Here is a 12,439-nt window from a genome sequence, read left to right on the forward strand (position 1 = left end):
TGATCCACATATGAGAGGTCAAGAAAAAGCATATATCAAAAAATACATTTTTCGTGAAAGAGACTCCTAGGGTGCTGAATATATCAAGCTAGGGTTAGGAGTTCTTGGTTGTAGATGAATGTCTACGTTTCGACCCAGAAAATGTAGGACAGTAGATCCTTACTGCGCGGGTCTTCGTCAGGACGTGAAGGGAGGTGGAGGGTAGGGTGGGGCTGATTCCTAAGCACAAAATAGAGGTGAAATCTCATTACTTTAACCGGTCTCAAAGGAGTCCCGACACATTTGAGAAACGGAAGGACCCGTTTTATTCAAGGTTAAGGATTAGATTAGGTTGAATTAAGTTAAAGTTAAAAATTAAAAAAGGAGGGAAGTTATACTGAGGATAAAGCCACATACCAAATATTAGACATTGTAGTAATTACCTGGCAGAGCAGGCAGACAAAGGCCAGAAAAAACGTGGTCCGTAACCAGGCAATGCCTTGTTCTGCGCTGTGTACTGTCCGAATCTAAAGGACCGTAATAGAAATATTGGCACCGATCATTTTAGTGATTTGCCAAAGGTATTTGCTAAACCATATGCATTGGAAATGCTATTAAGCAGCCTACCTTATTGTCAGGACAGTACGATATGAATAAATCAACTGATTATTGTTCCTCCGTCGGAACGGGGTTTCTTTTCAAAAATCCTTAAAGTGAAAAAGATCACTCGTACCACATCTGCAAAACACCAAGGGGTAAAAGACGGATCAGTTCTAGGGTCAATTCCCCGGTGACTGATTCAAAAGGGAAAAAGGCGCGCCGCTTGCTCTGGACTTACCCGAAGGGATTGTAATTGTCAAAAGGAGCGTGCGAGCCGGCGTCTCACCGCGTCTCCTGGAACCAGGAAGTGCTGCCCGGGTAACCAGAGAGGTTTACAAACCTCGTGGAAGAAGGACTAACTACCGTTACTAGGGTTACAAGGGAGCAAACTGTCGTGGGTATTCTTCAAAACGGGGGAGGAAGAAAGACTAACGTTGTAGTTTAATAGTTATTACGGACCAGGTAAACCCACAGGCACTGGCTGTGTAGGAAACATATTAATGGATTTGGAAAAACAGACATCATTTTAAACCACAGTCGGCTACATCATGGGTTGCGCGGACCTGCTACAACAATGCGGTCAAAACGCGCCACGACTCCTCACAAAGTCAAAAAATTAGCATTTTGAAAAATCCAGAAATGTAAAGATTTAGGCAAAAGTTCCGATGTCCAACAACACAATAAATGGTGAAGGCGCGAACGTTTAGAGAAAAAACTTATCAGAACTAAACTTCATGGACATTTTCTAGCACAATGTCTGCAATCCAACATTATCCCTGTAGGCTTACAGGTGAAAGTTGAACCTGCAATCTTCATTGACGTACCCAAGTTCCGTGAAGGTTTCAGTTTTGTCGCGAACAATTGTTCGCGACACTGGATGGTCCTCGGCATTGAAACAGCTAGTGAACAAATTGCAATTCTAACCAAGCAGATAGCGGATTTGAAAGCCGAAATAAGTGGGGACTCCACCCTTACCAACTCTAAAGAGGCCCTGACTAAACTGGTGGCGACCCTCCAGGATTTTGAAACAACTACAATAAAAAGGAAACTTGAAAAACTAGCACGCGACGTGAAATCTTATGACAAAAAAAGAACATATCCCCATCTGCAGGACGAATATTACAGACAGGACAACCAAGGGAGATTCACAAACCGTGGCCGTGGGTCCTTCAGGGGGAGACGGAACTTCACGACTTTTTGGGATTCCTCGTACAGCTCAGGTGAGGATTCAGAACGAGCGGGCCCAAGTGGTGCATACGGATACCAGGACTCCTACGGTCCATCTTACCAACCTACTCCTTTTTTAGGACAGGGAGGATGGAGACCCCCACGGGGCAGAGGAAACAACTGGGACAGGGGCACTGGCAGGGGCCAACCCAATGTGGGGCAAGAGTGGGACTCCGGGAGAGGGAGAGGCAGGTGAGCTTCCCCCAGGAGGAACACGGAGAAAGATCTACCCGCAGGAAGAACTACAGATGGTAGAGAAGACCTCCCCGGTGATTAACATCTCGAAATACACCCTTAAGGACGATGAAATCAAAGTACTAAGCCGTGGTTTATCTTTTGTTCCAACTTCCACACCTGATGCCTTCAACACTGTGGTGGAACTCCACAAGTTCTTTAGGAAAATAAGACTCAGATATTTTTTCAAGGACAAACCCTGTCAACAATCCTCGTCAGCAACCAATCTGAGGGTACCATCTACCTTTGTACCATCAACTTATGCCATGACCCAGCGCATCCTGGCATACAAAAGCCTTGTGCTACGTGATGTGAAGAAAATCTTGGATGAGAAGAAATGTGTTAAATATAACACCAGCAAAGCCGAAAAACTCGCGCTTAAATCCATAAGAAACAACACGGAAATAGTTGTTAAACCCGCGGACAAGGGCGGTGCTATTGTCGTCCAGGACTTGGATAATTACACGAGGGAGATCGTGCGACAGTTAAACGACGGGATCAGTTACAAACAACTGAGTGGGGACCCATCAAAAGACCTAATGGCTGAGATTTTGAGGATCACACAGGATGGTTTACAACAATGTTTTCTATCGGAACATGAATTCCAGTATCTGAACCAGAAGCACCCACGCCTCCCTACCATTTATACTCTACCCAAAGTCCACAAGGATCTCCACCAGCCCCCAGGACGTCCCATAGTGTCTGGATGCGGCTCACTGCTGGAACCTTTGTGCAGGTACATAGATTTTTTTCTAAAACCCCTGGCGGAGGCTACTACAACATATCTAAGGGATACCACACACACCATCAACTTGATTGATGGATATCCGTATGACTCTGCCCAAGATCTTTTGGTAACTTGTGACATTGTGTCACTTTATACCAGCATACCCCAAGAGGAGGCCCTTGTGGCAATGACAATTGCACTTGACAAACGGGAGGCACCCATCCGGGTACCTACATCCTTTATCATCTTATTACTCAAGATTGCAATGATGAGAAATTTTTTCATCTTCCGGAATTGTTTTTACCTCCAAACTAAGGGGGTTGCGAAGGGGGCGGCCTTTGCCCCAGACTTGGCCATAATCTTTATGTCAATGTATGAAGACATGTTTGTACTCACTGATGTCAACCCTTTCAGATCCCAAATACACATGTGGATGAGATACATTGATGATATCATCTGTATTTGGTCAGGAACTGAGGATGAAATCACCAACTTTTTCAACTGGCTCAATGCTAGATCTCCGGATATAAAATTCACCATTAATTTTGATAAGAAATCCATTGATTTCTTGGACTTAACAATCTTCGTGGAAAATGAGACCCTCCAAACTACTCTCTTCAGGAAACCCGCGGAGAGAAACTCCCTACTTTTATACTCTAGTCATCACCCAAGGGGGCTCCGTGATAACCTCCCTTTTGGCCAGTTTTTGCGGATTCGCCGAAATTGCAGTAGGAAGGATGACTACATGGAGCAATCGACAATACTCATGGATAGACTACTTGAACGTGGATACCCGAGGCGATTGGTTAAGAAAGCCAAAAAGAGAGCATGGTTCAACCCCAGAGAAACTTTATTACAATCTGGAGAAAAACAGAGCAATAATGATGAACGCCTTATCTGTGTAACGACTTTTTCCACAAAAAGTAACATGGTAAAGAAAACCATCAATAAATATTGGAATTTGATATCCGAAGACCTCAATAGCAACTGCCCGCCTCTTCACGCTTTCAAAAAAGCGAAGAACATCCGAGATCACGTGGTGTGCTCATTCCTCACGACCCCTGATGAACCATCCATAACCACCATGTGGAATCTACCTCCTATTGTGGGACATTACCGATGTGGTTCATGTAAGGCCTGCCCAGCAACAATTCAAACCAAAGTCTTCACTCATAAACAGCAACATGTTCCACTAAAGTCACATACAAACTGCAATTCCACCAATGTGGTGTACTGCATAACATGCCCCTGCGACTTGATATATGTGGGACAGACACAACAACGAGCTAAAGTACGTTTTCTGCAGCACTGTAGCAGTGTAAGGTGCAAGGTCGCAGGAGCCCCCTTGGTTGACCATTGTAATGAAAAAAACCACCCCCCGGAAAGTTTGAGGTGGACAGTTTTGGAACAGGTCAGATTAGGCCCAAGGGGTGGCAGCATAGAACCTATTCTCAATGTGAGGGAGATAAAATGGATTCGATTCTTTGACTCAGTACGTATGGGTTTAAATGAGTCTGAGAGCAGTTTCGCTCAAATGGCTATCCTCTGAACTGTGTATACATCCTACAACCTGTGGGAGGCTCATGCAAATCTGGGGTCATAATCATTCACTGCCTTTTATGCATATTTTAATAAGGCTCTGTGCTGTTTTTTCAAAGGTCATTTTTTCAAATGTCATTCTTTAAACATCATCTGACTGTCTCTGATGTATAATGAGCGTCTGACTACCATGTTCGCGCCTTTATAGAATTATTGTGGCATGTATGTTATCTGATGATAAATTGAGACACCTTTCGCCCCACGGTAATAACTAAAGTACTGTGCGCCCGACCACCATGTTTGGCAGGTTCGCGCCTTCACCATTTATTGTGTTGTTGGACATTGGAACTTTTGCCTAAATCTTTACATTTCTGGATTTTTCAAAATGCTAATTTTTTGACTTTGTGAGGAGTCGTGGCGCGTTTTGACCGCATTGTTGTAGCAGGTCCGCGCAACCCATGATGTAGCCGACTGTGGTTTAAAATGATGTCTGTTTTTCCAAATCCATTAATATGTTTCCTACACAGCCAGTGCCTGTGGGTTTACCTGGTCCGTAATAACTATTAAACTACAACGTTAGTCTTTCTTCCTCCCCCGTTTTGAAGAATACCCACGACAGTTTGCTCCCTTGTAACCCTAGTAACGGTAGTTAGTCCTTCTTCCACGAGGTTTGTAAACCTCTCTGGTTACCCGGGCAGCACTTCCTGGTTCCAGGAGACGCGGTGAGACGCCGGCTTGCACGCTCCTTTTGACAATTACAATCCCTTCGGGTAAGTCCAGAGCAAGCGGCGCGCCTTTTTCCCTTTTGAATCAGTCACCGGGGAATTGACCCTAGAACTGATCCGTCTTTTACCCCTTGGTGTTTTGCAGATGTGGTACGAGTGATCTTTTTCACTTTAAGGATTTTTGAAAAGAAACCCCGTTCCGACGGAGGAACAATAATCAGTTGATTTATTCATATCGTACTGTCCTGACAATAAGGTAGGCTGCTTAATAGCATTTCCAATGCATATGGTTTAGCAAATACCTTTGGCAAATCACTAAAATGATCGGTGCCAATATTTCTATTACGGTCCTTTAGATTCGGACAGTACACAGCGCAGAACAAGGCATTGCCTGGTTACGGACCACGTTTTTTCTGGCCTTTGTCTGCCTGCTCCGCCAGGTAATTACTACAATGTCTAATATTTGGTATGTGGCTTTATCCTCAGTATAACTTCCCTCCTTTTTTAATTTTTAACTTTAACTTAATTCAACCTAATCTAATCCTTAACCTTGAATAAAACGGGTCCTTCCGTTTCTCAAATGTGTCGGGACTCCTTTGAGACCGGTTAAAGTAATGAGATTTCACCTCTATTTTGTGCTTAGGAATCAGCCCCACCCTACCCTCCACCTCCTTTCACGTCCTGACGAAGACCCGCGCAGTAAGGATCTACTGTCCTACATTTTCTGGGTCGAAACGTAGACATTCATCTACAACCAAGAACTCCTAACCCTAGCTTGATATATTCAGCACCCTAGGAGTCTCTTTCACGAAAAATGTATTTTTTGATATATGCTTTTTCTTGACCTCTCATATGTGGATCAATGATATTTATGATTTGACTTGTGGATTTATGCATAATGAATTTTGATTAGTGATGTGTAACTATTTGAAATGTGTTCCTTTCCTTGCACTCTTTCCCTTCCTCCTGTGGGCGCATTGAATTTTGTGTACTCTACTATTGATTTTTCAATCATTGAATGGCTCATGGTGCAGTGAAAATAAAAACACCTTGCACCCTCATTTGTTTTGGATCAATTCAACAAAAATGTGTGAGTATAAATAAATAATTGTTTGTTTGGTCTGGGACCCCTTTATATATACTTCAATCAATTACCCAGGTCCCACTGACTACATGGGTTCAACCCAATTATCTACAACATTTCAAACACACAACAGCCACACAAACCACTGACAGAACTCTAGAACAAACACCACATTCCTAAATTTCAAATCACACTAAGACGTTCACTGCAATGCAACAGAGAAGAGCACATTAACCCCTATATCCCACCCCACTTCAGGAGCAGGGTTCATAGACCTAGTGCCACAGCATCAAACTAATCCCAACATAACACACAATTTGTTCACATGCAAAAAAGCACAAGCATGGAGAAAATTACCCCTCTCCCTGATGGGTCGTGTGGTGCTCTTCAAGATCATGTCCCTACCTCAGATACTATACATCTTGCAAAATACCCCTGGTCAAGTACCAGAGAAATTCTTTAGAGACAGACAGTGAGCTACGAACGTTGATGTGGGACGGGGGAGGGGCACGGATAGCACTAGCCAAACTGCAGAGAGGGGTGTATGGGGGTGGCTTGGCCATACCGGACCACCAGAAGTACTACTGGGCCTCGCAGCTCATGGTCATAAATGACTGGGTCTTTGCCGATAGGAACGACCCAGCATATAGAGTTGATCACTGGACAATGGGGGCAGAAGGTTATTTTAGGCATCCTATGCAGACTGGGTGGACGAGATGGACTAGCCCCACATACCCAACTAGAACAAAAGGCTTGGATTAAGGCCAACCAGTTTCTGGGCTGGCCCGGACGGCTGACAGACCAGACTCCCTTATGGAGCAGCGACATGCTCCGAGAAGTGAGCTGATTGCAGGGCTTCTCGAAATGGAAGCTCATTGACATTGTAGCTTTGGGGGATGTAAGGCGGAGACAGGCAGTGTTGTAGTTTGCAGAGTTGCAGGCAGAATTTCAGCTGGCACCCACGGAGTACTATAAATATCTGCAGCTGCAACACGCATTAAGTCGCCATCTTAAAGACGGGGATCAGCTCCGGGAATACAGTCCACTAGAAGACAGATTACTGTTAGATCCAATCCCGGAGAAGGCGTTTCCCTGCACATACAAAAAAATCATAAATAACTCACCATAGCTACTAGACAAGGTACGGGAGGTGTGGGAATCTGATGTGGGCCTATTAGAAGACAACAACTGGAGGGAGGCAGTGCAAAGTCCCAGAGAGGTAGCAATCCGGGCACAATTTTGTCTAGTACAACTATGAATATTACATAGATCTTATTGCACCAGTATCCGCATGTTCAAATTAGGGCGTATTCCGACCTAGAAGTGCCAGAGTGGATGTAATCAAAAGGGAAAAAATGTTCATATCCTGTGGCCCTGTTCTACAGACATATTGGATAAAGGTGGTCCGCATCATGTCAGAGGTGTTGGAACAGGAAGTGTCTTTGGACGCTAGATGGCATTTACTGTGTGGGTCTGGCGAACTGACTTGGTCCAAATACCAGCAGATTTGGCTAGAGGTGGCTGCTATGGTTGCCAAACGGAATGTTGCCAGGGCATGGGGGTGAGCCAACCGCCTAGTCTCTCAGTGGAAACAAGACATGGACTGGTGCTGTACAGCGGAAAAGACAATTTATGATAACCGGGGATGCCCCAAAAAATGGGAAAAAGTCTTGCAACGATGGGTAGACTACAGGGGGTTTGGGGGGGCATTAGACAGTTAGGGAGGACGGGCTCCATGACTGGGGGATTCTACCTACTAATGCATGATCAAGACGTGTTTAGCAGAATGTGTACGCTAATGAAACTACATGCAACTTGCTGTAAGCATAGGACCATGTTTGTTCAATAAAAAGAATGTTTAAAAATAAAAAATAAAGCACAAGCAAAGGGGATACCTACCCCTTAACAACACCAATTGCAGACTAATACTGCCTAAGACAAGAAAACCACAAGCAGGATCCTGCCCGTTCCATCAGCGCTGCACATCCTGCTGCTCTTACAATGCCACAACCAATCGTTTCACAACACCACAAACATTAGACCAGATCTGTCCATGAAATGACATTATGCACGCCAGAATACCACTGGGACCCAAATTACAACCCTCTTCTGAAAACTTAACGGGTCCAAACCCCTTTCTGGCCAAACCTCCTGGCCATGTCAGGTCCTCAAGGAAAAAATATGCCAGCTCACTGTAACAGAGCACGCATGATTTCTTTGACAAAAACAGACCTTCTGGAGATAGTTGGCCAATGTAGCTGTCAGATCAGTACACCTCACAGGCTAGCACCCCTTGATATCATTAGTTAAATCAACAACATCTAACAACTTTAGCATACACAAGGAGACAATCAATGAGTGTGTGCTATTGGAAGCTTGCAGCAGTACTTTGCAGCTTGCTGATGTAGAAAGAGTAGGAAGCCGACTCTTTATATAGCATACCAAAAAGAGGTGTGCTGTGTAAATAGTCCAGGTATCCCTTATGAGTGGGCAGAGCTAGCTCTAGCAATCGCAAGGTGCTCTCTTAGGGGGTAGTGTGGTCAAGCAGCCATAGGTTTATCAGACAGGAGTGTTAGAAATTGGCAATAGACACACAGTCAAAAATGTACACACAGGACTCAATAATGAGATCCCCACCAGTAAAAATAACCCTATCTTTATATAAATGTTGGCATCAAGATCAGGTAAGTAAGTTTTGAGAGAGAACTATTCACATTTTTCAAATGTCAACGGTGCAATTCTGAAGCTGTAATGTTACCCTATGGAGGAAAAGCATATACTGCGTTCAGGTACTTAAAAGCGACTTACAAGACCAATCTTCTGGACTGGTGCATATGGGGCAGGGTCCAAGGCAGCATCGACAGGTCACCTCAGGAAGCACTGGGGCGACTGGGTGCAGAGGTAAAATACATCATCGGGTGTGCCGTACAAATCAATGGGGATCGGTCAAAAAAAGGCTACAAGCTAGGACTGGGAGGCCAGTCCGAGTGAACCAACACGGGGGATTCAGGTTTCACAATGCTCAGGGACGAGGGGACACCTTTGGTCCTGTTCTCCTGGGTCCAGGGCAGCCCGTGCAGAGGTGACCTGAGGTGTCTGGTTTTTGTCACTGGAGACACTCGTGGGAGAGGGGGCCTGCACCAAGAAGCTGCAGGAGGCGTCAGGAAGTCCACAGTTGGCAAAGCCAAAGTGGGCTTCGGATCTTGAGGGTCTGGGACCACACTGACACTGTTTGCCCACTTCAACACAGGCTAGGGTGCAGTGGTACTTTCAGGTGTTGGGTTTTTGGCAGTTCAGAGTCCTTGCAGCTCTTCTGGTGTGCCTGCAGGTTGTGCAGGGGAGCAACTCCGCTCCTCCACGGGAGTTCCTGGGTCTTTGCTCAGGCTGGTAGGCCTCGCAGGCTTTTGGAGGCACAGGCAGCCGCAGGAGTCATCATCTTTGGCACAACTGTCAAGGATAGGCGGCAGGCCGGCATGGTTGGCGCCAAGTCAGTTGCTGGTCTTCTGTTCTGACTTTTGCGACTCTTCATTGTGAGCCTTCTTTCAGGTCAGCATGATCTGATTTGCTGGTGCTAGGGGCACCCCTAAATACTAGATTTAGTGGTGTTAGGGGAGTGTGGAGTAGTAACTGACGGGCTACTTACCCATGGGGTTACTACGTTCCCTATATGAACACTTCCAGAGGAAAGTGGGCATAACCCTTTCCCTGAGTTCTTAAGTCTGCCATATCCAAGATGGCTGACTTAATTTTCGTGTCCACATCACGTTAGCCCACCTTAGGAGTGGAACTAGCCTGAGAGTGAACATGCCGTCTCTATGAATACTAATTTTCCCGCCAGTCCAAGCGCCAAATGGGCCCTGGCCTGGGGGGTTGGCATCCTCTCAACTCTGAAGGAAGCCAGCTTTGCATTCCAAAGGTGGTAGGCTCTTTGAAGCACCCTGTTTTGGAATGATAATTTACTTGTCATCCTGTTGGAAGAGGGAATTAATACCCTCTGCCAGACAGGCTTTGTCCCTGATCTCCTGGGAGTGTGGGCTGTCACCACTGGGAGTTGGAAACTCTTCTGTGGTGGCAGGCAGGTCAGAACCAGTCAGCCAGCACACTAGTAGTTGGTAGGTTTTCATGGGGCACCTCTAAGGTACCCTCTGGATGCATGTATTAATAAATCCATCACTGTAACCAGTGTGGGTTTATGAATATGAGATGTTTGATACCAAACATCTTTGGATTCAGTGAAGCAATCATGTAGCAGTGCCCAGCCCATGTTCAGAAAATGGCTTCCCTGATCACTTGTACTGGCAGTAATTGAAGTGAACAGCACAGGAGCATATCTGTACATGCAGATATGTCCGCACATGTAGTATAGCAGACCCTGCCTTAGGGCTGTGAGGCCTGCTGTAGGGATGACTTTCCTACACTGCATGCAGTGTCAACTGGCATGGCACAAAGGCTGTGTGCCATTTCGTGTTTTCACTTTTTTCTGCACCAAGACAAGCAGCCTGCAATGGCTGCATGAGTTTGGTGAGGGGTCCCTTAGGGTGGTACAATGCATGCTGCAGCCCTTAGGGACAATCTTTAGCCCCCTTGCTCTAGATGGCACGGGTACTATTTACTGGGGACTAACAGTGGGTGCTAAAGGTATTGCCAATTGGGGAAACAATTGTACAAGTTAGGGAAAGAGATCTGGGACTGGGGACCTGGTTAGCAGGAACCTAGTGCACTAATAGTCAAAATTGCATCGAATACCAGGCAAAAAATGGGGGTGACCATGTCAAAAAGGGGTACTTTCCTACAATAATGACATACTATTTAAACAGCCACGTGTTTAGAGTTGGGCTTGAAAACTGTAATCATTAATGGTGGATTACATCATTGTGGCTACCTTTTACAAACATGCCTGTCCCCAAACTTAGAATTATACGGTCCACATTTGCTATGCAAGCGATAGCACCTGCTAGATTCATGATCCAGTAAAGAAAGAAAAGATACTGAAAAATAGTGCTTCCGTTAATTTCGAAGTAGTTCCCTAAGCACACCATTTAAAAAAAAAAAAGGCTTGATGGTTTGCTAGGATAGGCAAAATTGGATCTTCTACTAAGTTATTCAGCAATTAGCAAGAGCAAAGGGTTTATACCAAACTAGAGCATTTTCAGTGACACACTGTCTGACTTTCCCGCAGAATCAATCGTTCAGCTAGTGCAGCGATAAAGCATTGAACTTGCATTATACAGAAACATTTCTTGGGTCATGCAGAAAGAAGTTCTAATTTAAGTTCTAACCTAAGTTTTTAGGTGCCTCCGGAGACAGGGCTTACACTGTGCTCTTTCAAGTCTAGTGCTCTTTAAATTAAAAAATGTAATAAGGCTAAGACCCAGCCTGCTACATACCATTGGTTGGCTTCAAGGTCATTCTCATTTCCTTACTTCTCAGCATTTCCTGGTTTCATTTTCTCTTATTGAGTTTGTCTGTTCTGTGTGGCATTGACCAAGAACTGCTTCCTGTCTGTAGCCAGTCCTTACACTGGCCTGACGCTTCTGGAGGTTATTCTCTTTTTTACTTGCGGGACTTCATAGGAGTACTTGTGTTTGAAGTCCCTCCCACTCGCACCCTCCGCACTCTGTCATGCCCCATGTCTGTGCTTGCCCCATCCCCTCTCACAATCTTCCCATTGCTTACTTACTCAATCCCTCCTCCCACTCTTATCCAGTCGTACGAGTTTTGCTGGTGCCCTCCCTCCTTTCACTGTTCATGGTCTTACTTGTCCCCATGACCATACTTTCATTTGTTTTTTCTAAATCTCAATTTCAAGCAAAAAAGCTCTTTTATTCTCTAGTAGAGTTGAATGTGCCCACTCAAATTGCATTATAACAAGCTTTCCTGTATAGATGTGCTGTTTCAAAACAATTACGAACTCAAATTGCATAGTAGGATTCGTGCCTTTATGTAATTAAATGCCCCTTGATGTGCTTCTGTAACACAGAATCTCTCTCCCTTCCACCCTTTCTACATATACTGTTTGTTTGATTTTATTTTACACTAAAAGCAACAGCTGCCGAATGTGCTTTTGTTGCGACTGTAAATTGTCAAATGGTACGTTGTTCGGACTTTTTGTGAAAGGTTTGAGTTTATTGGATGGATTCTAAGTAATTAACGAAATGGGGACAAGGAAACATGCTTAATCCTAATAATTAACAGTAAAATAGCCCATGTGTAATGCATAAAATATTAAAACCATTTAAATTAGATTAGCTTATTAATGAGTTATGCCGGAATATTTTTGCAGTACGTCTTTAGTTTTTTTATGACAGCGTTACTGTGCTCACA

General features: G+C 44.7%; 1 protein-coding gene across 2 annotated transcripts in view; it reads right to left on the reverse strand.

Annotated features, from left to right (window-relative positions):
• CPSF2 (cleavage and polyadenylation specific factor 2) overlaps positions 1-12,439 on the reverse strand; it is a 114,498-nt gene that overhangs the window by 43,478 nt on the left and 58,581 nt on the right. The window lies entirely within an intron of this gene.

Source organism: Lissotriton helveticus, chromosome 9 (assembly GCF_964261635.1).
Source record: "Lissotriton helveticus chromosome 9, aLisHel1.1, whole genome shotgun sequence".
NCBI lineage: Eukaryota > Metazoa > Chordata > Amphibia > Caudata > Salamandridae > Lissotriton > Lissotriton helveticus.